Here is a 26,034-nt window from a genome sequence, read left to right as displayed (position 1 = left end):
ACTGGCATCCTTCAGTTATCGCTAACCAACTCTAAAAGCTTTCACTTTTTACCACACCAGTATACCTGACTTCTTGTTCTGGCTCTCTTACTTACTAGCTACATGACTTTAGGCAAATCATTATCTCAGTTTCTTCATCTGTAAAATGGAAATGATCATACTAGTCCTACCTACCTTACCAAGTTTTGATAAGTTTCAAGTGAAATAATATATTTTCAAAGAGGAATGGTATGTGAAATGAAAAATAAAATCATAGGATTTAGAGTCATAAAATCATAAATGCCTGGGTTGGTATGAAAAGGGCAGGTGAAGAATAGAGAGATACAGGAGAAATTGTGGAGTTTTAGGCAGGAAGGGCTACCTTACTGGCCACCAAGTCTAACCTCCTCACTTTGTAGGTAGATAAAGAAACTGAGGGACAGAGAGATTAAGTGGCTTGGTATGTAGCTAGTAAATGTCTGGTGAAGGATTTGAATCCAGATCTTACTGACTCCAGGTTCAGTGCCTTATCTACCATACCACACCACACCCACCCACCCAAAACACATGGTGACTTGGTACCAGTAATGCCCAACCTACTACTGCACTATCATATTGGAAAATGGGGTGCTGGGGGTTACTCAGCTCAGCTCATTGTAGTCCTAGCACTTAAAACTTCTTGAAGGACTTTGCCTTTGAAACTTACAGAGATTTAGCTGGGGTGTTCTTACTGTTGGAGGTATGTCTATGGCTGAAGCCAGTGCCTCTCTTCTCTGTTAATGCCAATAACTTTCATGATTTCAGTGATCTGATCTGGTTCAAAACATTGGCTTTTTCAACAAGTATTTATTGAGCACCTACTATATACCCAGGATTGGACTAAAAGAAGTCCATGATGTTGTCCCTGTTCCCACAGAGACTAAAGATCTAGTTGGGGAGAAAAAACTAATACAGATGAAGAATTTAAATGATAACAGAAGTCACAAGACAGTAAATGACTGTAATGATTGGAATGACGCCACCTGCTGGAGACTTACTGTAGGAAAGCTCCACCATGACGAAAAGGCCTCTGAGGGCAAGGCCATGCGGCTTTTCTTTGGTGTCAGGAAGTGACGTTTGCTTGTAGGAGGAAGAGGGGGTGAGGCTGACGCTCTGTCTCTTTCGTGTGGACTCTGGTGGAGAGCGGAGCTAGGAATGCTCTCTCCCTTTAATAGATAGATAGATGAATCTAGGCCTTTCTCTTTCTCTTCACCAAATTCTTATTCTCCTTAATAAATGCTTAAAAGTCTAACTCTTGCTAAAGATTATAATTTATTGGTGACCCCTCATTAGATATTTTAGACAGTTGAGCTAAAATTTTAGCCCCTTACATGATATAATTGGAAACCCCCACAGAGGGTCCTGTATTCAGTAAGTACATAATATTCTTGTTTAATGATATGCCATATTACTGGTGTAAATAATCAGTATTTTGAATTTACTTTCACTATTGTACTTTCTGCACTAGAGAGACAGGAAATACAAGTTCTAATCCCAGCTTTGCTATGTTGTGTGTCTCTGGAAGTTGTGGACTTTTTTTTTAATTTCAAGAATTTTATTTCAAAACAATCAGTTTCCTTTATAAGCACCTATAGTTTATTTTTTGTATTTAGAAATATTATTCCAGGGCAGCTAGGTGGTGCAGTGGATAGAGCACTGGCCCTGGAGTCATGAGGACCTGAGTTCAAATCTGGCCTCAGACACTGGACACTTACTAGCTATGTGACCCTGGGCAAGTCACTTAACCCCAATTGCTTCATCAAGAAAGAAAGAAAGAAAGAAAGAAAGAAAGAAAGAAAGAAAGAAAGAAAGAAAGAAAGAAAGAAAGATAGATAGATAGATAGATAGATAGATAGATAGATAGATAGATAGATAGATAGATTATTCCGAGAAAAGGTCCATAGGCTTTACCAGCCTGCCACAGGTATCTGTGACACACACAAAAAAGGTTAAGAACTCCTGGACTAGCTTATCTTTAGAGTGCCTTTAGCTCTAAAATTCTACAATTCAATCAGTTCTCCTACACACTTCCTCTCCTTACTAGTCCATTTTGCACTAACCTGTGGGTCTTTTCTATTGAAAGGAACTCAGGCAAGCTGCATGCTCTGGGGTCTTGCTTTGTCTGCCTTTCAGAAGCAACTGGAGAGTTCACTTTAGGCCCCTGTTCAATGAAATGAAATTGGATTTACCTGGATAGAAGGCTCTTTACTCTTGCCCTTTCCAGGCAGAATCAATCTAATTAACATGTGCATCCTTCCAAGTTGTCTTTATCTCTTTTCTTATTTCTACTGAATTTAAAATGTGTTGGGGGCAGGGGCGGGGGGGGGGATGGGAAGAGGGTATTATTTTTTTCCCTCAAAGGCATAAAGGGACTAGGGTAGCTTGCAAAGATTTTTCAGAATAATATATGTTTAAAATAGTTCTCTGGGGGAGGGAACCTCCTCTGGAAAGAGGGATTGATTGACACAAAGCATCCAGCCCACATCTCTGTAATAAGCACCTTAATTCACTGCCTTTTGTAAGGATCTAATGACATTACCTAGGGGAAGCACTGCATAAATACTAGTTATTGTTAATATTATTAATTATCATTCAATTATGATCAGTTATTATTAAAGTTAAGATAATAATTTTCTTATTAGTTATTATTATTTAGAGCTGGAAGGAACCTTAGACATCATCTAGCCCAGTCTTTATGTTTTATCAATGGGAAAACCAAGTCTCAGAGAGTTTTGTGATTTGCTCAAAGTCACACAGGAAAGTAGGAAAGCTGGGATCTGATCCTAGGCCTTCTGAACTGCAATATTGTCTTACACAGAGTAGATACATTAAATATGTTTGTTGACTTATTTTCCCCACCATGTCACACTGTCTCTCCATGTTCATGAAACTCTTGTCAGCAGTGTTTCACGTCATTCATTTTTATTTCCCTGCCTTGAATCTATTCCTTCCTCCCAACTCCAACTCCCTCTGATTTCTGCCTCCCATCTTTAAAGCAGCTAGTGCTTCAGGCCTGCTCTGTTCCTGTCTTCTCTGTGGAGAAAGTAAAAGTGTGAGGGATCCTGGGGAAGAGAGCCTGGCACACAGTAATCACTTAATACCTGCTTCCTGACTGACCTGAGCTGAACCTTGAAGGAAGCTTAGGGCTCTAAGAGGTGGAGTTTCACAGGAGGAAGGTGTTCATGCTAGGCATAGGGGGCAACACATATAAAGGAAGGGAGACTAAGATGGAATATTCTGTATAGGGAACAGTAAAGAAGTTGGTTTGGCCACAGGGTAGCAAGTGTGAAGGGCAGTACTGTGAAATCAATCTAGAAATCTAGATTGAGAAGAGCTTTAAATGGCAAACTGAAGAATTAATATTTTATCCTAGAGGTAATAGGGAACCGTTGAAGCTTCTTGAGCAAAGTAATGACATAGACAGATTATGTTAAGAAGATTATTTTTGGGTTAGGGAAAAGGAATAAGCATTTATCTCCTGAATACTATGTGCCAGGTGTCATGCTAAATGCTTTACTACTAGTTGTAGTACTACAACTATTTATTACTACTACTACTACTGCTGCTGTTGCTGCTGCTGCTGCTGCTACTGCTGCTACTACTACTACTACTACTACTACTACTACTACTACTACTACTACTACTACCATTTATATAATGTTTATTGCATGCCAGGGTGCTAAGCACTTTGCAATTATTATTTCATCTTATTCTCTCAACAACCCTGGGAGACAAATGCCTTTATTATCTGTTATGCTGCTATTTGATTATTATTATGCTTATTGGTATCTTCAAAAAAGCCTGAATCAGCTTCGTCTCCCTTTGTTTGGTGACCCTCATAATGTCCAGAGAAAGACCATGCAGAATGGGAGAGGACCTTAGGGTCTTTTCCTTCACTCTGAGCCTATATGCTCCCTCTCCCCTGAAACACCCAAGAAATGAGCCTTGGTTCTTAACCTTTTTTCATTTTTCTTTTCCCATTCTAGGTGAAGGGGGTGGAGCTTCCAACCTTGGGAGTTCAAAGGTCAGAAAAGTGAGTCACAGGAATTCAGGAGTCAGAATCCAGGTTGCTCGTTGCAGTTGGCCCAGCATCAATGCAAGGAACAACTTTCAGGAGTAACCTTCTGGGCCCCAGACTTGCAGAAGGACTCATCTGTCTCCCTTTGTTCTTGAACTTGGTAGGACCAATGTTATGTAGACATTACCTTCCCTTTGGAAAAGCTTCCTGGAGTTAAGTGGTTAAATGGACCTGGGTTGTTAGTCACTAGCTCCTAACAGCGAGGGGAATATAGGTGGCGGTATCTTGAGCCAGTGGTAGTAGAAAAGAGATACCCTAACCTTTCAGGACATCCCAGAACCATCTGAGTCTAAGTAAACTGCCCAGCCCTGAGAGAGTAGGACTAGAGCATATATTACACAATTAATAACTGAAGGAGGGGGGAAATCAGAAAAGGCTTCTTGGAGAAGGTGGCATCTGAACTGAACCTTAAAGAAAGACAAAAATTCTGAGACCCAGAGACAAGAAGCATATTGAGGCATGGGGAATAGCTTGGGTAAAAGCACTGAGGTGGGGGCAATTGCACTCAAGGGGATAGCTAACAGTTTAATTTGATGATTACAGCAGTCCAGATGAGAAGAGATGAGAATCTGAAGTGGACTAGCACCATGTGGGTAGACTGAAGAGATAAGAAAAATGGCTGCAAGGGTAGAATCAAGAAGTTTCAGCACTTGGGGCAAGGGAGAGGGCTGTGAGGAAGTGGAGTCATCAAGTGTAAATTATTATGGGATTTTGACAGTGAAAGGAAGGGAAGTTAAAGGAGCTTATCTGAAGGGATACTGGAGAATCAAGAGAATGTGCTTTTTATAAAGGATCTGATAGACCTGAGGAAGTTTGTAGGGGATGAGAATAGATCTAGTAAATAAAAAATAGATCAAAGGTGAGAGTGAAAGGAGTAATGAACAATGAGGTGTGTTACCAAAGGAGGCAGGAAAAAGAGATTCAAGGGCACAAGTAGAAGGGTTAACCTTGGCCAGAAAGTCAAGAGACAAGAGACAAGAACAAAGGAGAAGAGGACTGGTGAAGATGTAGTCATGGAGTATAGAGGGTATTATGGATAAATCTCAATTTTGAGATTTAAAATAGTAAAATAGTAAATAGTAAAATAGTTGAGGGTGGCATTGGGTTTGAAGAGAAAAGCCATTTGAATCACTCCCAGATGAAATAGTGAGTCAAGGATAAATAAAAGGCTTTGCATGAAGCTATTATAGGGTGGTTGAAATTAGATAACATGAGTTTGTAGTGCATCAGTCATCACAGTGATGGGCTTCTTAAATCCCTTGGCATTCAGCAGTAGACAAGGTGGATGGTGGGGTAATATAGGCTGAAGATTAACAAAGTAAGAATGATGGCAGGGGAAGTGGGCAAGAGTCAAGGATGGAGAATAATATTTATTTGAATTTGCTAACTATAGGGTAAAGAGTGTAAGGAACAAAAGTGAAGACAGGACCAGTAACAGACTGGGAAAACAAGAAAAGATATAAGGAGTAGATGGAGGCAGAGGAGAAATGAGGGAGAAAGGAAGAACATGAGATTATGATAAAAAAGAGAAAACTCAGAGTAAGCTCTTGCAACTCAAGACATGATCGTTCCAAAAAATCTCCAAATAATGCCATAGGACAATTCCTGGAGCAGCAGAACCTACAAAAGAAAGGGCTGAGGTTATTTTCCAGCCAACAGGTTAGAAGGTCAGAAGGATGAGGCTGCTGTGCCAGGGTGGGAGTGGAGCCCAACCCCCTGGTCATGCTGACACAGATCCAGTCCCAGGAAGGCCTCTCTAGAGAGAGACCCCCTAGAGCCTCTGAATCAGCTGCAGTGCCAGTGTCATCTGGAACTAAGCTCAGTCTGGTGAGAGGGCTGAGCGATTGGCCAGGGGGGAGATTACAGGGGTCACTGCTGGCATTGAAATGGAACTTGGGTGTTTCATTCCTGCTGGGAACCAGGAAGTAAGCTTGAGTGGCAGTGGCCCAGGTGGAGGGGGGCTCGTCAGAGCTAACTACCACACCACACAAAATTTTGCTGCCTGGTTAATTAGTAAATTGGCCTGGGGTTATCTATGGACCAGAGAACAGGCCAGGTGAGTGGAAAATTTGCCCCTCCTTAAACACCACCTTAGATTCCCTGAAGCTTGGGACAGTACATCCTGGAAGTAGTGCTCCACTTTAAGAAGGAGTTAAAAGTCAAGTAAAAGACTGTCAAGATGGGCAGACAGAGAAAGATGAGGACCGTAGAAAGTTTCTTTAGTGACAAGGAAGACTGAGGTACACTCTCAGAAGAGAATAGCAATATCAGGGCTCCTACATCCAAAGCTTCCAAGAAAAATATGAATTTGGTCTCAGGCCATCGAAGCACTCAAAAAGGACTTTGAAGATAAAAGAGGTAGAGGGAAAAGAAAGATAGATAGAGGGGAAAAAATGGAAAGGGTAATGAGAATGATGGAGGGTCATGAAAAAAAAGTCAACAGCTTGAAAAGCCAAATTGGCCAAATGTAAAAGGAGGTACAAAAGCTCTCTGAAGAAAATCAATGCTTAAGGGCAGCTAGGTGGTGCAGTGGTTAAGGCACCGGCCCTGGATTCAGGAGGACCTGAGTTCAAATCTGGCCTCAGACCCTTGACACATACTAGCTGTATGACCCCAGGCAAGTCACTTAGCCCCAAATGCCTCACCAAAAACAAAAAGAGAGAGAGAAAATTAATGCTTAAAAATTAGGATTGAGCAAATGGAAGCAAATAACTTTATGAGAAATCAAGACACAATAAAGCAAATCCAAATGAATAAAAAAATAAAAGGCAATGAGAAATATCTCCTTGAAAAAACAGCTAACCTGGAAAATAGATCTGGGAGAGATAATTTCAAAATTATTGGACTACCTAAAAACCATGATCAAGGAAAGAGTTTAGACATCATCTCCCAGGAAATTGTCAGGGAAAATTGCCCTGATATTCTAGAATCAGAAGGTAAAATAGAAATTGAAAGAATCCACTGATCACTTCTTGAAAGAAATCCCAAAATGAAAACTCCCAGGAATATTATAGTCAAATTCCAGAGCTCCCAGGTCAAGGAGAAAATATTGCAAGCAGCCAGAAAGAAACAATTCAGTACTGTGGAGCCACAGTCAGGATCTAGCACAAGATCTAGCAGCTTCTACATTAAAGGATAAGAGGGCATGGAATAAGACATTCCAGAGGGCAAAGGAATTGGGATTACAACCAAGGATCACCTACCCAGAAAAACTGATTATAATCTTTCAGGGGAAAAAATGGGACTTGAATGAAAAAGAGGATTCTCAGATTATTCATGATGAAAAGACCTGAAATTAATGGACAATTTGACTTTCAAACACAAGACCCTAGAGAAGCATAAAAAGGTAAACAGGAAAAAGAAATTAAGAGGGATCTTAAAAGGTTAAACTGGTTACATTCCTACATGGGAAGATAATATGTCTAACTCATAAGAACTTTCTCAGTATTAGGGCAGATGATAGAAATAAATTTAGACAGAGGGCACAGGTGGGAATTGATTATGAAGGGATGATATCTGTAAAGCATCTATTTTTTGTTTATTTTTGTGTGTGTGTGGTGGTCGGAGTTTGGTGACATGCCTGGGGTCATACAGTGGGTGAGTGTCTTGTGACTGGGGATGGATTTGGGCTTTGTCTACTATATAACCTAGCTGCCCCATGATGACATCTTTAGGGTAAAATTGAGGGTTGAGAGGACTGCACTGGGGGAGGGGTAGAATAGGGTGAAATCCCACATGAAAGAAACAGGAAAGGACTTATATAGTGGGGGAGAGATGAGGGAGGAATGGGGCAGTGAATGAACCTTACACTCATCAGAATTGGCTCAAAGGCCTTAATCTCATCAGACTTGGCTCAAGGAGGGATTAATATACACACTCAATTGGGTAGAGTAATCTATCTAACCCTGCAAGAAAGTAGGAGGGGAAGAGAATAAGGAAGGAGGGGTGAAAGAAGGGAGGGCAGAGTTGGGGAGGGGTCACTCAGAAACAAATCCCTTTTAAGGAGGGATAGGGTGAAAGAAGATAGATAATAGAGTAAATATCATGGGGAAGGGAATGGGATGGAGGGAAATAGTTAAAAATTGTAACTGTGAAAAAGAGAAAAGGAAAAAAATTGTACAAAAAGTATTTATGGCAACTCTTTGTGGTGGCTAAGAATTGGAGATCAAAGGAATGTCCATCAATTGCGGAATGACTGAAAAAGCTGTGGTGTGTGATTGTGGTGGAATATGATTGTGCTGTGGGAAATGAGGAGCAGAATGATTCTGGAAAAACCTGGAAAGACTTCTATGAACTGATATATAGCGAAGTGAGCAGAATCAGGAGAACATTGTGCACAGTGATAGCATTAGTGTTCTATGAGCAATTGTGAATGACTTAACTACTCTCAACAATACAATGATCCAAGACAATCCCAAAGGACTAATGATAAAGCGTATTATCCATCTCCAGAGAAAGAACTGAATTGAATGAACACAGACTGAAGCATGCTACTTTGAAATTTATTCTTTTTTTTTTACTTGAGTCTTTTTATATAAAATGACTAATATGGTAATGCTTTACACAATTGCACATGTATAACCTATATCTGATTGCTCACCACCTCAGGGAGGGGGGAAGGTATGGAGGAAGGGAATGAGAGAGGGATAGAATTTGAAACTCAAAACTTTGTAAAGTTGCTAAAATTTTAGCTATACTGTCTAAAATTATCTAATGAGTGGTCGCCAATAAATTATAAGCTTTAGCAAGAGTTTAGACTTTTAAGCATTTATTAAGGAGAATAAGAATTTGGTGAAGAGAGAGGGGAAGGCCAATGATTCAGCTATCTATCTCGGGGAGCCAGCATCTCCTGCTCTACTCCCCTCTGAGGTCCTCACGAAAAAGAGCACGAGAGAGCAAGCCTCGCCCCTTCTTCCTCCCACAAGTCTCCTGTGAATCCTGGAACATCCCATCCACATGCACACACAGCTCCAAGCTAATTGACTGGTAGCTTTGATAGATTGTATTCACGAGCAAACGTCACTTCCTGACACCGAGGACCTGACCTTCCAAACCATATAGCTTGCCCTCAGATGCCTTCTCCTCATGGCGGAGCTTTCCTACAGTAACTCTCCAGCTGGTGGTGTCATTCCAATTGTTACAACTTTAAATAAATAAATAATCAAAAAGAGAAAGTTCAGAGTTCAAAATCATAGAAATGCAACAGATAACATAGAGATGGTGAAAGTCCCTGTGAATGTCCATGGGAAGGTGAAGAGTTAGGTCATGGGAGTTAAGGAAATTGACAAAATAGGAGGTCAGAGTGTTTGAGGGCACTTCAGTGGGAATATTAAAGACATGAGGGCAAGGATTGGAATGGAAAGATTGCCAGATATGGATCTTCTTGAAAATAAGAGAATGAGTGACATAAAGACATGGAGATTTCAGAAACAAGCCTCTGACCTGGGTTACATAAATGGATAGAGTGAACTGGAGTGGAGGAGAGGTTGTATCAGTCATAGTGACAGAGGATCTGGCAGGGGAATCCCAACTCTTTCTCCTGGGCCATTGTGTCAGGGGACAAAGGAGAAGGGGCAACTATCACTGGTGAGAGTGGTCAGGGATTCAGTGTGGTCCTCAGAGTCTGGTTCCTATGACTAAAAGAAAAGGAAAAGAATGAGAAAAGAAGGGGAAGGAAACCTTATTAATGATAGAGAAAGGCATCAAAGGGTCCCAAAGGAAAAGGAGGGCAAGACTGGTAGAGAGGATATGACTCAGGAGATGAGTGACTCAGTCATAGGAATTAGGGAAGCAGGAGGTGTGAATTCCCTAAGGGACTGCTGAAGTACAGGAAGTTCTGGTTGGTTGGGGCCTCCACCCACCAAAGTACTGTGATGATGGAGGACAAAGGTGAAGTGGCTGCTCCTTCATCAAACACAGGGGAACTGAGAAGTTTGGGCCAATTCTAAGAGCAGATAGATTTCTATAGTTGTTAAATGGGTCTTCCTATATAGCCTCTCCTCTCCCTCCCTCCCCTATTACACCTAGCCAGTTTGGGTGTATTAGGCACCTACTGGAGAAGCTAGGGAGTCTGAGTGATCTGCCCATGATCACATAGTTGGTAAGCACTGTAGACAGTACTTTACCATAGATATCCTACTCCCTCGCATACCTCCCTACCCTCTCACCCCCATCCCCTACTGCCCCTCCCATAATGCAACTTGTATTTTCTATGATATGTATATATATTGACCTTGAATTTGAGCCATAACCTGATCAAACTAAGGGCTTGAAAACCTATTTTTGTTGTTCAGGAACTATGTTTTTGTTGATGTAGAGAACTTCCCAGGAAGTAATCTCCCTTCACTCAGATCAGCATCTGTTCTGAAAGTTGGTCTTGGAGTTTCCTAGGGCACTCACTGAGAGCTTAAGGTCACATAGCTTGTACATGTCAGAAACAGGACCTGAACCCAGGTCTTCTTGACTCCAAGGCCAAGATACCCATGATACCTCCCTGTAACATATACCATTTAACATCATATTTCTTTTTATTGAATATAAAGGAGGAAATCCTCAGGGATCCCCCCAAGGTGCTATAGAATAGGAAACAGCTCAGGAAAGATAACAGAAGGGAATTCAAGTCCCTTGGACAAAATAATTTCCTATTCATTTTTTAGGAATATAATTTAGATAATGTAAGCATCCTGTTGCCTCTGTCCCTCCTCCCTGGGCTCTGCAGGACTTGGCTTTCACAGCTAATTAGGAGTGATGGGTCAGGCAGAGAGCTGATTGGCTACTGCTCAGTGTGGTTGGTTTGAGGCTTCTGGGACTAATGTAGAGGCAAGGACAAATGGATCTGAGGAAACATTCTCAGTAAGAGGATGTCACATAGACTATAGGGCAAGCCCCAAATTCTCCTGGGGTTGGACTTCTAGGGCCTGCAGTCCCCAAGTGTACTAGTTGCAAATAATATCCTCTTTCTGGGAGAGGGTATTGGCCACAGGCCCAACTCCAGTTTCCTTCTGGAGCTCTCACAATGGTGGCATTCTGCACTTGTGGTTTTTACTAAGAATGAAAACCCAAAGTTTTAATCCTGAGCAAGCTTCAGCCAGCCCTGGGCTCTCATCACTTTCCAGGGCACAAATAGTACCTTTTCCCTTAATACAATTTTTAATATCCCTGGCAGGGGGATAGCCGCCAGCTGTTTCCTCCCTCTCTGAATGCCTTGCAGGAGGCATCCCAGAGCTCAGCCAGGGAACAGGCTGCTCCTTGGCACCAACACACTTGACTTCCTGCTTGTTTCCAGAATGCTTCACAACATGGAAAGGGGATAGGGATGGGGTACTGTCAGGCAGTTAGCACCGCCCCCCCTTCCTGAACTTTTGATTCTGGAAATCAAACTAGTTTAGGAGTGTCTGTCAGGGTATGCCCACTTTTAGCCATCATGGAGATGTGCCTTAGAAGCATACGCATGAAACCTTTTTGCTTTCTGACTGCTGGATGAGGAACAAATGGGTCCTTGCTTCATCTCTCCACCCATCCTCTTTCCAATACCTTCTGTCTCTCCTTTCTTTCTTCACCCCCTTCCCCCTGACCAATAGATAGAAAGGCTCAGATTAGTGGGGCACCTTTAACATAGCAGACTGCCACCTCAGACAATACTAGGTCCCTGGGTAGAACCTCCAGGAGGGATAGGACCCTGCTGCTCCCTGTCTCCCTACTGTGCTGGTCACTCCGCGGGCAGCTAGCTAATTTAATTTTGGGTCACTGATATGCAGGCTGAGATTATCAAGCTATTTGTCCTGCTAGTGGTTCTTACACTATTCTGCTTGCTAAAGACATTTGAGATTTGAGATTCTAGGCTCCTAGTTTCAACCTCCAATGTCTGGAATTAATAATTGGTTGTTCCTCAGTGGCTTCCAGGCTATTCTACTGAATTTTTCCCACTTGGAAATCAAGAGTACAAAGATTCTCTGAGGGCCCCTGCAGTGCAATCTTAATATCCATGGTGTATCAGCATTCTTTCCTCTATACTCTAGGACTCTGGGTTGGCACCAACATAACCCTGGGGCTGAGAGACTAGCAACGATGGGATGGACAGGTCTGCTGCTGGCATATAAAGTAAACCAGATTGGTGAAGAAAATGCAGGCAGACTTCTTCCCTGTAAAACCTGGGAAAGTGATAAAGCTGGGTGGTTATGCAGTCCAGGGAAGGCTGATTAGGTGAAAACACAGTGGGAAAGAAACATAGAAGTGTACTATGGGATATTTGAGAGAAAAAAAATAAGAATAAAGAACTGATATTCTATTCAAGGGCAGTGGGGAGGCTTATTGTTGGATTTTTGATTATTTGGAAACATAATAGATGTGATCTATTTAAAAATAATTATGTTTTGATTAGCTGCTTCTAAATACTACATGTGGCCTATGGAAATACAAACTCAATAGAAATAATCATAATGCCTTAAGAGAATTTCTTTTGGATTCTGAGTATGTGTCTTTCACACAGTGGGGGTTGCATTAAATGAGGGTGATTATCCATAAAAAATGCCAGTGCTGGTAAAGAGACAGCAATAGGATTTTAACTAATATCCAATACACTGGTTCAGACAGAACAAAGCATCACAGGTAGCATTGAAATTAGATCAAGCTGCAAGGTTTATGCCTCACCTCCTCTGTGATGCCCCCAACTCACCCTAGGCTCATAAAAATAATCCCCCTCCACCTTCCTGACTGCCTTAGGAACTCACCTGGCAATACCTTCTGTCGAAAAGCCAGTCACCCTTCGTGTCCTACCAGCAGTCCTGTATCTGTAGGACATTTATTTTAAGATTTATAGTCTAGCAGAGACAAGAGACAGGAAGATTAATGACACATTCTCTGTAAAAGAGCAGTGCATCTCTAGGTTCCCCCCACCCCACCTCTACCACATACACATATAACGCCCAACATATCTAAACCCACCAAAAGCAGGGTTATTTTTGTCTGGGTTCCAGGCTTCTGATATAGAAACTTACTGGGCCACCACTTCCATGTTGTCATTATTAATCCTCACTTCCTGAAAGAAAAAAAAAAGTGTATAAACATCTTCCTTCTAAAATGGCAGATGGTGGTATGGATAGGATTTCTTTGAGGTAAAGTGCCAACTACCTCACAGGTATTTAGGTAGGATCTGTTGTAAAACCTATTTTTAGACAGGCAGTAGAGATGTAACTCCCATCTGTCTGAAACGGTCCAGTAGGAGAATTGACTTCATGGCCTCTGAAATATATGATTATTCATGATCTTAGAGTTACCATGACTCCATTTGCCATGGAAATGTCATATGCTTAGTGGTCCCTTGGCCAAAATGTGGCAAGACCTGCCAGGAACACAATGGGTGAGAATTGTGATCTAAAATTTCAAAGGGAAAGACTAGCTTTAGTGCAAATGAGACTAGTATGGCTTTACCTCCATAACAATTAATCAATACACATTTACTAAGTGTCTACTATGTTTTAGGCACTGTGCTCTGTGTTTGGGATACAAAAAGAGGCAAAAGGCCATTCCTACAAAGACTTACATGAACTGATGTTGAGTGAAGTGAGCAGAACCAGGAGAGCATTGTACATAGTAAAAACATTTCATGATGATCAACTATGATATACTTAACTCTTCTCAGCAATACAATAATCAAAGACAATTCCAAAAGACTCTTGATGGAAAATGCTATCCACATCCAGAAAAAGAACTACAGAGTCTGAATGTAAATCAAAGTATAATATTTTCATTTTATTTGTTTTTTTCCTTTCTTGTGATTTTCCCTTTTTGTTTTGATTCTTCTTTCACAACATGACTAATAGGGAAATGTTTATCATAATTTTATATATGTGTATATATATATATATATATACACACACACATACACACACACATATGTGTGTGTGTGTGTGTGTATAACCTATATCAGCTTGCTTGCTGCCTTGGGGAAGGGAGAAAAGGAGAAATATTTGAAACTTAAAATCTTATAAAAATTAATGTTGAAAATTATCTTTACATGTAATTGGAAAAAATAATAAAATACTATTAAGGGAAAAAAGATAGTTCCTGCCCCCAAGGAGCTTATAATCTAATAATGGAGACAACAGCTAACAAATATATTCAAAGTAAGCTACATATGTGATAAATAAGAAATAATGAACAGAGGCAAGGCACTAGAATTAAAAGGGGTTGGAAAAGACTTTCTGTAGAAGGTGGGATTTTATCTGGAACTTAAAGGAAGCCGGGGTGGGAGAGTAGTAGTCAGAGTAGAGGAGAGCATTCCAGGCATGGGGGACAGCCAGGGAGTATGCTTGGAGGTGGATTGTCTTGTTTGTAAAACAGCTAGGAGGCCAGTGTCAGTGGATGCAATAGCACATTTTGGGAATTAAGGTGTAAGAATGCTTGGCCATAAATAAGCCCAATTAAACAATAAAGAGTATTTATTTTGATGACATAAATGGAAATATTTTGCTACTTATGGCCAATTTCAGTCTATAGTCTGAAGGAAATGCCTGTTTGTTAGCTTCCCTTGTTTCCTAGATCTTGAGTTCAGATCTATTTCCCTTACAACTCATTGAAGACAGTGGTAAGGGTAATTCTAGTTTCTTGGACCCTATTCACCATCCCAGCCAAAGATCTATTCGACCTCTTCTTTTTCAGGGAAAAAGCAGCCAGAGTGTGTAGGGAATTTTTTGGTCTTGGTCATCTTTGTGTTAGATGATTTAATAAGTGAAGGAATGAATGGATTTCCAGGATTGACAGTTTCATTAAGCAGCATCTGGGAGCTTAAAAAACATCCACTCTGACTCTTCTTACTTTTAAAAGTCAAAGACAACAGTATACACTTTAATTTGAGGTACTCCATAACCCCAAGAGACACAGAATTCCCCTTTTTACATCTAGACATTATCTGATAAAGTGAAGAACTCTAGGCACATGTGCACCCCTTCAGCTGAGGTAAGAAGTATCTGGTTCATGATTTTTTGTTTGTTTGTTTTTGTTTTTAGTGAGGCAATTGGGGTTAAGTGACTTGCCTAAGGTCACACAGCTAGTAAGTGTTAAGTGTCTGAGGCCAGATTTGAACTCAGGTACTCCTGACTCCAGGGCCGGTGCTCTATCCACTGCGCCACCTAGCTGCCCCCTGGTTCATGTTGTTAGTACACAGTAGTATCAAATCTTACACGAGGCTTATCTTTGGTTCTAGAATACTCAACATTTGCTCTCTCTCCTCAAGGAGTATTCCTCCAGACAAAAATAAGAGTGTCTGCATGTCAAAACAATGTAGTCAAAGGAAGTTGACAAGCCAGACCTGTAACTTTGGAATAAAGATTGGCTGTAAAGTAGAAGTTAACTTTTTGTGTGTGTTGTCCTCTTTGGCAATCAGGTAGCCTGGGTACTTCTCAGAATAATGCTATTAATGCATAAAATACACAGGGTTATAAATTGGATAGATAGAAAGGTAAATGAGGCCAGATATATTGAAATACAGATGTGAAAAATATTTTTTTAAAAAACCAAATTAATTGACCCCAAAGTTAAGAAACCCTACACTAAAAGCTAGGATTGGATGGGGGTACCCTGTCCCCACAACCCTGTTGCTACTTCTCCCTCATTACCCCTACTCTCTAGTTGTGGGTGGGTATTATACATAGGCATCTGAGAGGGCAGATTCATGACTCCCAATTCACGGTCACTTCCATCTCACAGTCACTTCTGGGCATATGCTCATCACATAGAATGGCAGATGAATTCATCCTTGTTAAATTGTCTTACTTTTTCTCCCTTTCTAATTTATTTGTTTAATTGTTCATTCATTCCATTCATTACCAATCCCAAATAGTTGAATTTGGTTAAATTAAAGGCATAAATGATGTGCCTCCACCATATATATCTCAGAAAGCCTCTAGATGATTCCCAGTAATTGATTTGATGAAAAAAACAACACTGAAAACCAACTTTTCACATTGCTCCTGGAGCTACAACTTACCTAGGGATAGGGTAAAGCTGGCAACCTTTGGTTTGGTGGGGCAGAGAAGACCTCACAATCACCTTCCTCTTTGCACTGAGTGTCCTCCATGCCTGGATACTCTGTCTTCTCACCTCAACCTCTTAGTTCCCCTGGCTTCCTTCAGGACTCAGTTTACATCTCCACCCCCCCCCCCTCCACAGGGAGCATTTCCTGACTCTCAGCTGCTAATGCCTTCCCTTTTCAGATTACTTTCATCTACTCTGTAGATCCCATCTATGTTCCCAGTTATTTACATGTGGTCTTCCCCATTAGAATGTAAACTCCTTGAAGACAAGGGCTATTTGCCTTTCATTGTATCCCCAATGATCAGTATACCTGTCTAGCACATTGTAAGCAATTAAAGGGTTCTTGTTCACTGATGGAGATGAGAAATCCCAAAACTAGATGAATTCCAGTTTTCCCCAATTTTCTTTTTTCTTTTTTTTTTTAGTGAGGCAATTGGGGTTAAGTGACTTGTCCAGGGTCACACAGCTAGTAAGTGTTAAGTGTCTGAGGCTGGATTTGAACTCAGGTACTCCTGACTCCAGGGCTGGTGCTCTATCCACTGTGCCATCTAGCTGCCCCTTTCCCCAATTTTCTTAACTCTCATTTTATTTTCTTAAGTCTGGCATACAGGAAGTGGTGTTGATGGCTTCACCCCCATAACTTTCATGTTTCTAGGTGTGTGTGTGAAAAGTACAATTCCTCTTTCCCTTAGTAAAGGAACAGGTAAAAGACACGAACATGTGGTACTACCACAGCTTTCTCTGGACTCAAGGATTCTAATAGGCCCCTTCTGATTTCATGGAGGCCTTAACTTGGGCAGAGGTGGTCTGAGATGGAGTATGCATTGAAATCTCATTTTGGGTTAAATTTAATGCAAACTAATTCAAAGGTGGAGATTACTTCCCTGGCACCTTAGGTCTTAGAAGATTTGTGGTGTATATAAAAAAATCACTTTTCATTACTGGCATTACTATTCATTTGAAAGAATAGTCTAGTATAAGAATTCTCAGACTTTTTATTATTGGGACCCTGTTATATTCTTAAAAATTATTAAGAATTTCCCCACCCCTTCAAGAGCTCTATCCAATGTTTTAAAAGGAAAACATCTTAATATTATTATGAAAACAGTTTTGACCTTGCAGATCACCTAAAAAGATCTCAGGGACCATTAGTGGTCACTGAACCATACTTTGAAAACTGTTGTACAGTTTCTGGTACTTGGTAGATAAAAAAGTTTTCTGATTGAGATATTTTATCTGGAATAAGGCATGTTTTAAAAGTGCAGATGAGAACTGCTTCTAATCGGAGAATGTACACTAAGTGCACACTAACACAAAGTGTTGTGAGATGTCAGGATTGTAATTCTTCTTGGGTCTCAGTTTCCTCATTTATAAAATGAAGGGGTTGGACTTTAGATCCAGACCTAGATATCTAATCCTATGATTCTTGGTTTTGGTCCCATTATTTTATAATCATACCTAGAATATTTGGCATTAAATTATTTAGATTAATTAAAAAAAAATTTTTTTTCAGCCCACTCTTAAGGAATATCAGAAAGTGACATCAAATTCAGGTAGAACCTATGAAGTTCTGAGATGTAATTTGTGGGTTTTCAATACTTGCTAAACATTAAGCCTCAGTAATTATGCCAACATTCCAAATCATAAGACAAAGTATCATGGCACCAGAGCAATAAGGACAGGCAAGAGGCAAGATACACAAATTTTTGTCTGTGGTGCAAACCCTTCGACAGTACAAGCTGAAAGTTTACAGCTCTCTGCAGAATTCAGTTCTTTACACCAAGATACTCTTTCTCTCAATTTATAGCAATGCTCCTCTCCAGCATCTGTGTAGGTAAGTCAGCAAGTCAGCCAACCCCTAAGCTAGTAATCGATAGGAGGCTGGGATCTTAAAGCAATGAAATACACAGAGAAGACAGCTCCCTCCAGGCTGGTAGGGAAAGAGAGAAAATATTTCTCTATGCATGCTGAGAGCATCAGGTCTCCCTTACCTTGTGCCTTATTACATTAAATCATACTACTTAAGAGTAAGAAATAGTGGAAGGCATTTTTCCCTTTATGGTTCCTTTAGGAAAGTACTATGGAAATGAGCTATTCTTACACTGTCCTTTGTTTGAGGTAGCATATATAATAGAAAACACTCACTGGTCTTACACGTCAAAAAAATTTGTATGGGAGGTTCAACTCTGACATGTGAGACCTTTGGCAAGTCACTTCATTTATGAAGTGGAGAAAATACTTATGTGCTCTGCCTACCTCATAGGAATGTTTTAGAAAGGGGCTTTGTAATTCTGTTTTTAAATAATAAACATTTTTATTTATAGTTTGGGGTTCCATTTTTAAATCTCTCCTTCCCTCCCTCCCCTCCCCTCCCCCTGAGGTGGAGAATAATCAGATATGGGTTATACATATATGATTATGTAAAACATTGCCACATTTGTCATTTTTGTACAAGAAAACTTGATTAAAAGAAAGACAATGAAAAAAGTGAAAATAGCATACTTCAGTCTGTGTTCCATCAATATCAGTTCTTTCTTTGGAGGTGGATAGTATATTTCATCAATAATCCTTTGGAATTGTCTTGGATCATTGTATTCTTGAAAATAGTCAAGTCTATCACAGTTCTTCATCAAGCAATATTGCTGTCTCTGTGTACAATGTTCACTTGGTTCTGCTCACTTAACAATACATCATTTCATACATGTCTTTCCAGGCCTTTCTGAAGTCATCCTGCTTGTAATTTCTTATAGAACAATAATATTCCATCACCATGATATACCAAAGTTTGTTTAGCCATTCCCCAATTGATGGGCATTCTTTTGATTTCCAATTCTTAGACACCATAAGAGCTGCTATAAATATTTTTGTACAAATAAGTCTTTTTCTCTTTTTGGGGATGTCTTTGGGATATAAACCTAGTAGTGTTATTGTTGGATCAAAGTGTATGCACAGTTCTATAGTCCTTTGGGCAAAGTTCCAAATTGCTCTCCAGAATGGTCAGATCTTTTCACAACTCCACCAACAGTGGATTAGCGTCCCAGCTTTTCCACATCCCCTCCAACATCCAATATATTTGCCACTCTGATAGGTGTGAGGTGATACCTTAAAGTTGCTTTAATTTTCATTTCTCTGATCAATAGTGATATAGAGCATTTTATATGATTATAGATAGCTTTAATTTCTTTGTCTGAAAACTGTCTGTTAATATCCTTTGACTTGTATTTTTATAAATTTGACTCAGTTCTCTGTATATTTGAGAAATGAAGTCTTTATCAGAGATTGGTTTCAAAAATTCTTTCCCAGTTTTCTACTTCCTTTGTAATCTTGGTTAGTTTTGTTTGTACAAAAGCTTTTTAATTTTATATAATCAAAATGATCTCTTTTACATTTTATTTATTTATCTTCTTTGGTCCTAAATTATTATCATGTCCATAAATCTGACAGGTAAACTATCCCATGTTGTCTTAATTTGCTTAAGGTGTCATCTTTTATGTGTAAATCATGTACCCATTTTGACCTTATTTTAGTATATGGTGTGAGATGTTGGTCTATACCTAGTTTCTGCCATACTGTTTTCCAGTTTTCCCAGCATTTTTTGTCAAATAATGAGTTTTTGTTCCAAAAGCTTGGATCTTTGGTTTTATTATATACTAGATTACTACAGTCATTTACTATAGTGTAATTTCTATCTATTCTATTCCACTGATCTACCTCTCTATTTCTTCACCAGTACCAGATTGTTTTGATAATTACCACTTTATAATACAGATATGGTACTGCTAGACCATCTTCTTTCATATTTTTCATTGATTTCCATGATATCCTTGAACTTTTGTTTTTCCAGATGAATTTTGTTATTATCTTTTCTAGCTCTATAAAATATTTTTTATAGTTTGATTGGTATGGCACTAAATAAATGTAAGGAGCTAAAATTCTAACTATTCTATCTAAAATCTAATGAGTGGTCACCAATAAATTATAAGCTTTAGCAAGAGTATTTAAGTGTTTAAGTATTTATTAAAGAGCATTAGGATCAGAAAGGTAAAAATCTAACTATGTCTAAGAGACCCCATCATCTGACCTGCCATGGTGAGGTCAAGAACCAAAAAAAGCAAGAACCCCTCTGCCAGAATCTGCTTCCTACTTTGTGTTCTCCTCCCAGAGCCCCTCAATTTGACTGGCTGGTAGTTTTGATAGACAGTACCCACGAGCAAACGTCACTTCCTGATGCCAAGGAGCTGACCACATGGCTAGCCCTCAGATGCCTTCTCCTCATGGTGGAGCTTTCCTACAGTAATTCTCCAGCAGGTGGTGTCACTCCAATAGTTATATAAACAAACTTAGGTAGGATTGTAATTTTTATTATATTGGCTCTGCCTATCCATGAGCAATTAATATTTTTTCCATTTGTTTAGATCTGACTTTATTTCTGTGAAAAGTGTTTTGTAGTTCTGGTCATATAGTTACTGTGTTTGTCTTGGGAGGTAGACTCCCATTTTATATTGGCCATAGTTATTTTAAATGGAATTTCTCTTTCTATCTGTTGTTGCTAGACTTTATTGGTAATATATAGAAATGCTGATGATTTATGTGGGCTTATTTTGTATCCTGTAACTTTACTAAAGTTGTTAATAATTTCAAGTGTGTGGTAAAAAAAAGTTTTTTAACAGTTGGTTAGGATAACTGAAAGACACCAGTTTTTTAAGGACCACCCTTTCGGGGAGGAGACCAATGGCATGAGCTACACATGCCAGTCTGCCTGCTTCGCACGTCAGACTGCCTGCTAGCACTCCACTTTTCTACTTCAGAATCATCATAGGTTAGGTTGGAAGAAATATCCTCAGAAGGTGAAAGGTTAAATATATGTTCAGGAGCTTCTAATGCAGCAAGCTTGGCTGCAGAATCAGCTTGTGCATTTCCCTTTGAAACAAGATCACTATTCCCTGTGTGGGCAGGGCAATGTACAACGGCTAGGGAAGAAGGCAGTTTCAGGGCATCTAAGAGGTCCTTGATAAGGTCCCCATTGGCAATAGCCTTGCCCGAGGATGTTAGGAAGCCTCGTTGATGCCAAATCATACCAATAAAGTGGCATATGCCAAAGCCATATTTCGAGTCAGTAAAAATGGTGGCACTTTTACCTTTGGCTATATTGCAGGCCTGTGTAAGAGCCACAAGTTCAGCAGCCTGTGCACTAAAATGGGAAGGCAGAGAAGCTGCCCAGAGGGTGTCATAATCAGAAACTACAGCAGCTCCAGTAAAACGGGTTCCCTCTCTCATAAATGAGGAACCATCTGTATAGAGGACAAGATCAGGATTTTCTAAAGGTGTATCAAAAAGATCATCACGGGGTTTTTCAGCCATATCAACTAAAGAAGCACAGTCATGCAATGGTTCCCCCGAGCATGGTAAGTTAGGGAGTAGTGTTGCTGGATTAAGAACTGTGCAGTGTTTTAAAGCGATATTCTCATTACCTAACAGGGTTATTTCATACTTAGCCAGCCTTTGATCTGAAAAGGCTTGTGTCCTGTGACATAGTAAGAGAGCCTCCACTTCGTGAGGGCATTGCACAGTTAGATGGTTACCTAGGACCAAATCAGAGGCTTTTTCTACCAAAAGGGCTGTGACCACCACTGCTCTAAGGCAAGGTGGCGCTCCAGCCGCTACAGGGTCCAGCTGAGTTGAATAGTAGGCTATAGGGCATTGGTTAGGCCCCAGTGATTGAGTCAGAACTCCAGAAGCCACCCCCCCTTTGTTCATGCACAAAGAGAGTGAAAGCCTTACTATAATCTGGTAGTCCTAGGGCAGGTGCTGATAACAAGGCCCGTTTTAATTCTTTTATGGCTGAGAGATGCTGGGGATCCAACTGTAAAATGTCTGGGATAGAACTTTTTGTTAGAGCTATGAGAGGTTTAGTAATTTCACCAAAAGAGGGTATCCATTGTCTACAGTACCCGGCTGCTCCCAGAATGGCTCTCAACTGCCTCTTAGTAGTGGTGGCAGAGAGTTGTTGAATGGCCTGGACTCGCTTAGAAGAGACAGAGCGAGTTCCAGCAGCCAGAATAAATCCTAAATATTCCACCTGGGGCAAACACCATTGTACCTTTGACTTGGACACTTTGTGGCCTCTCTTGTGCAGCTCTAGTAGTAAGTGACGGCTATCTTCCTGACAAATTTCAGCATTACGGGAGGTTAAAAGTAAGTCATCAACATATTGTACTAGTGTGGAGCTTTTAAAGGTAATAGAGGCCAGATCCTGCTGTAAAATTTGGGAAAATAATGTGGGACTGTCTACAAATCCCTGTGGGAGTCTAGTCCAGGTCCACTGTCTATTTTTCCAGGTAAAAGCAAATAAATATTGGAAGTCCTCATGTACTGGTATGGAGAAAAAGGCAGAGCAGAGGTCTACCACTGTGAAACATGTAGATTCATAGGGAATGGAAGAAATTATGGTAGAAGGGGAAGGCACTATAGCATGTCTAGGGATAACATAATTATTAATTGCTCTAAGATCTTGCACAAAACGATAAACAGGTTTACCATCTGGCCCAGGCTTGGGTTTTTTAACTGGCAAAATGGGAGTATTGCATGGAGAGTGATGACATGGAATAATAATACCCTGGCTTTTCAAAGCCTCAATTATAGGTGTGATCCCTTCTATTGCTTCCCTAGACAATGGATACTGTGGAATGGAGGGGGGTGGTCCCCCCTTAACTTTAAAGGTAACAGGCATGGCAGACTTAAGGAGCCCCACCTCATTAGGGGATGAGGCCCATAAAGACTCAGGAATGTCAGAGGGGATTTTGGATACCTCCCCTGCTGTTCTTTGAGCTTCTGTAAGCAAAATTGGTAATAAATGAACAGTATCCTCTGGCAATTGTAGGGAGACAGCCCCATCTGGAGCACAAGATATAGTTGCTCTAAGCTTGCAAAGGAGATCACGACCTAATAAATTTACAGGGGCATCAGGCATGAGTAAGAACGAATGTTCCACTGTTAAGGGCCCCATAGATACCATGCGAGGATTCAATTTTGCCACTCTTTGGCTCTTTCCTGAGACTCCTACTACATTCAAAAATCCTACAGGTCTACACCCAACATCTGGTTTGCTTACTAATACTGATTTAGAGGCTCCTGTGTCTAGCAGACAATCATAATAAGTCTCCCCCACTTTTAGGGTGACATGTGGTTCTTTACTCTGGGGAGGTGAATGGACTGGTACAAGGGCATTCAAAAAATCTGGATCTGGGAGTATTTGGCTTTCATTATCTATGTTCCATTCCTCCCCAAGACCCCGTCAATCCTGTGCCCTCCTCTGAGAGGGACCTTGGTTACCATTATTCTGGTACTGCCTTTCTGTCTGTATTCCTCCAAAAAGATCTATTTCTATTTTGATTTCACCTGTAATTAGAATTAGAATTTCTTCTCCAAGTCCTACATTCTCTCAATTCATGCCCCTCCTTATGACAGTAACAACACACCTTAGTGTCCTTGTTCCGGTGTTCACATGGCTGACAGGAACAACACACCTTAGTGTCCTTGTTCCGGTGTTCACATGGCTGACAGGAACAACACACCTTAGTGTCCTTGTTCCGGTGTTCACATGGCTGACAGGAACAACACACCTTAGTGTCCTTGTTCCGGTGTTCACATGGCTGACAGGAACAACACACCTTAGTGCCCTTGTTCTGGTGTTCGCATGGCTGACTAGGAATCACCGGTGCCAGAATGCTCTGTTTGGGGTGATCTGGACCTGTCTCACGTGAGTCAAAGACATAATTTGCAAGTTTCTTAAGTCTATCAGCTGTTAAGCTCCTCCAATCTGGACATTGGGTCAGAAAATATTTGCGTACTTCTGGCAGTGAATTACAAATAAACATGTTGAGAATAATATAAGAATCTTTTGAATCAATTGGATCTAATCTGGTGTATTGCCTGGCGGTCTCACAAAGCCTATCGTAAAATCTGCTTGGTCTTTCATTAGCCTCCTGAAATGTGCTCATAAATTTCGTCCAGTTTTCGGGTTTTCTAGAGCATAATTCCATTCCCTTCAGAAGTGTTTCCCTAGCATCTTTTAATCTTTGGAAATCCCTGTCATTATTATAATTCCACTCTGAATCCTTTAGAGGCCATTCCTCATCGGCCTTACCCTTTGCAACAAGGGCATTTCCTGCTGAGATAATATCTGTAATCTCAGTTGGGGACAGTAAAGTTTCCATAAGGCAAGTAACATCAGCCCAAGTGGGTTGATATATATTAAATATAGTCCTTAACTGTGAAACTACACCATTTGGATGTTTCTCAAAACTAGGGAAGATTGTTTTCCATGAGCTCAAGTCAGTTGCTATAAAGGGGTGATATTTTCTAACCTGAAGTGACACTCCCTTTTTATTAAGTTCTATATCTTCCTGCAAGGGAAGTAGTTTCAGCTGATTTGATTCTAAAGACTGGCCAATATCTGTTTCTGTAACTGGGTTACCTCCAGTAGGGGGAGCTATCTTAGCGTCTCCCTCACCACGTGGTGAGGCTGGGTTACCTTCAGCAGAGGGAGCCATCTTAGTGTCTCTCTTGCCACGTGGTCTACCTTTAATCTCTTTCCACAGTACAACCATGATAATACCCATAATGAGAGTTATAGTCATGTGAACTGTCATGAGTATGGTATTACAATTTATTTCAACTGCAGGCATAAAATTCCTACTAATATTAAACACATTTTCAGTGGAGACAGTTACACTCATACCATTATACCAAAAAGATTTTGCTGTGTGAGTGAGTGAGGAGGAGACCGATAACACAATAAAGGAATACCGAGTAAACTAGATGTCTAAGTTTGGACAGTATGGTACCCCAACACGCTCCAATGCAAAAAAATGAAAAAACCAAAGGGAAAATGACATATTCAATCATATTTTAAACTGAACTGGCTTTTTCCTTTAAAACAAGGCTTTTAGAGGCTTAAAGTCTTTAAGGGAGATTAGACAAAGGGAAAGTCCGGGGGAGGGGGAGTATTTGGAAAATCCACCGAATTAGCTGGCTTGTGGCCAAACTAGGGAGGGTGGGAGGGTCCTTAAGGTCCCTTCAGGGTCGCCAAAGGTAAGAGTGCCACCATTTTTACTGACTCGAAATATGGCTTTGGCATATGCCACTTTATTGGTATGATTTGGCGTCAACGAGGCTTCCTAACATCCTTGGGCAAGGCTATTGCCAATGGGGACCTTATCAAGGACCTCTTAGATGCCCTGAAACTGCCTTCTTCCCTAGCCGTTGTACATTGCCCTGCCCACACAGGGAATAGTGATCCTGTTTCAAAGGGAAATGCACGAGCTGATTCTGCAGCCAAGCTTGCTGCATTAGAAGCTCCTGAACATATATTTAACCTTTCACCTTCTGAGGATATTTCTTCCAACCTAACCTATGATGATTCTGAAGTAGAAAAGTGGAGTGCTAGCAGGCAGTCTGACGTGCGAAGCAGGCGGACTGGCGTGTGTAGCTCATGCCATTGGTCTCCTCCCTGAAAGGGTGGTCCTTAAAAAACTGGTGTCTTTCAGTTATCCTAACCGACTGTTAAAAAACTTTCATATTTTTTTTACCACAAGTATCTTTTTAGTTAATTCTCTAGGATTTTCTAAGTATAGCATCATATCATTTGCGAAGAGTGAGTTTTGTTTCCTCATTACCCATTCTAATTCTTTTAATTTCTTTTTCTTCTCTTATTGCTATAGCTAACATTTCTGACACAATATTAAATAATAGATGCAATAATGGGCATCCTTGCTTCCCCCCAATTGTATTGGGAAGGCTTTTAGGTTATCCCCATTACAGATAATGCTTGCTGATGGTTTTAGATAAAGAGTACTTATCATTTTAAGGTAAACACCTTTTATTCCTATGCTCTCTAGTGTTTA

The sequence above is a fragment of the Dromiciops gliroides genome, chromosome 1 (genome assembly GCF_019393635.1).
Source record: "Dromiciops gliroides isolate mDroGli1 chromosome 1, mDroGli1.pri, whole genome shotgun sequence".
NCBI classification, from domain to species: domain Eukaryota; kingdom Metazoa; phylum Chordata; class Mammalia; order Microbiotheria; family Microbiotheriidae; genus Dromiciops; species Dromiciops gliroides.
This window is presented reverse-complemented; position numbering follows the sequence as displayed.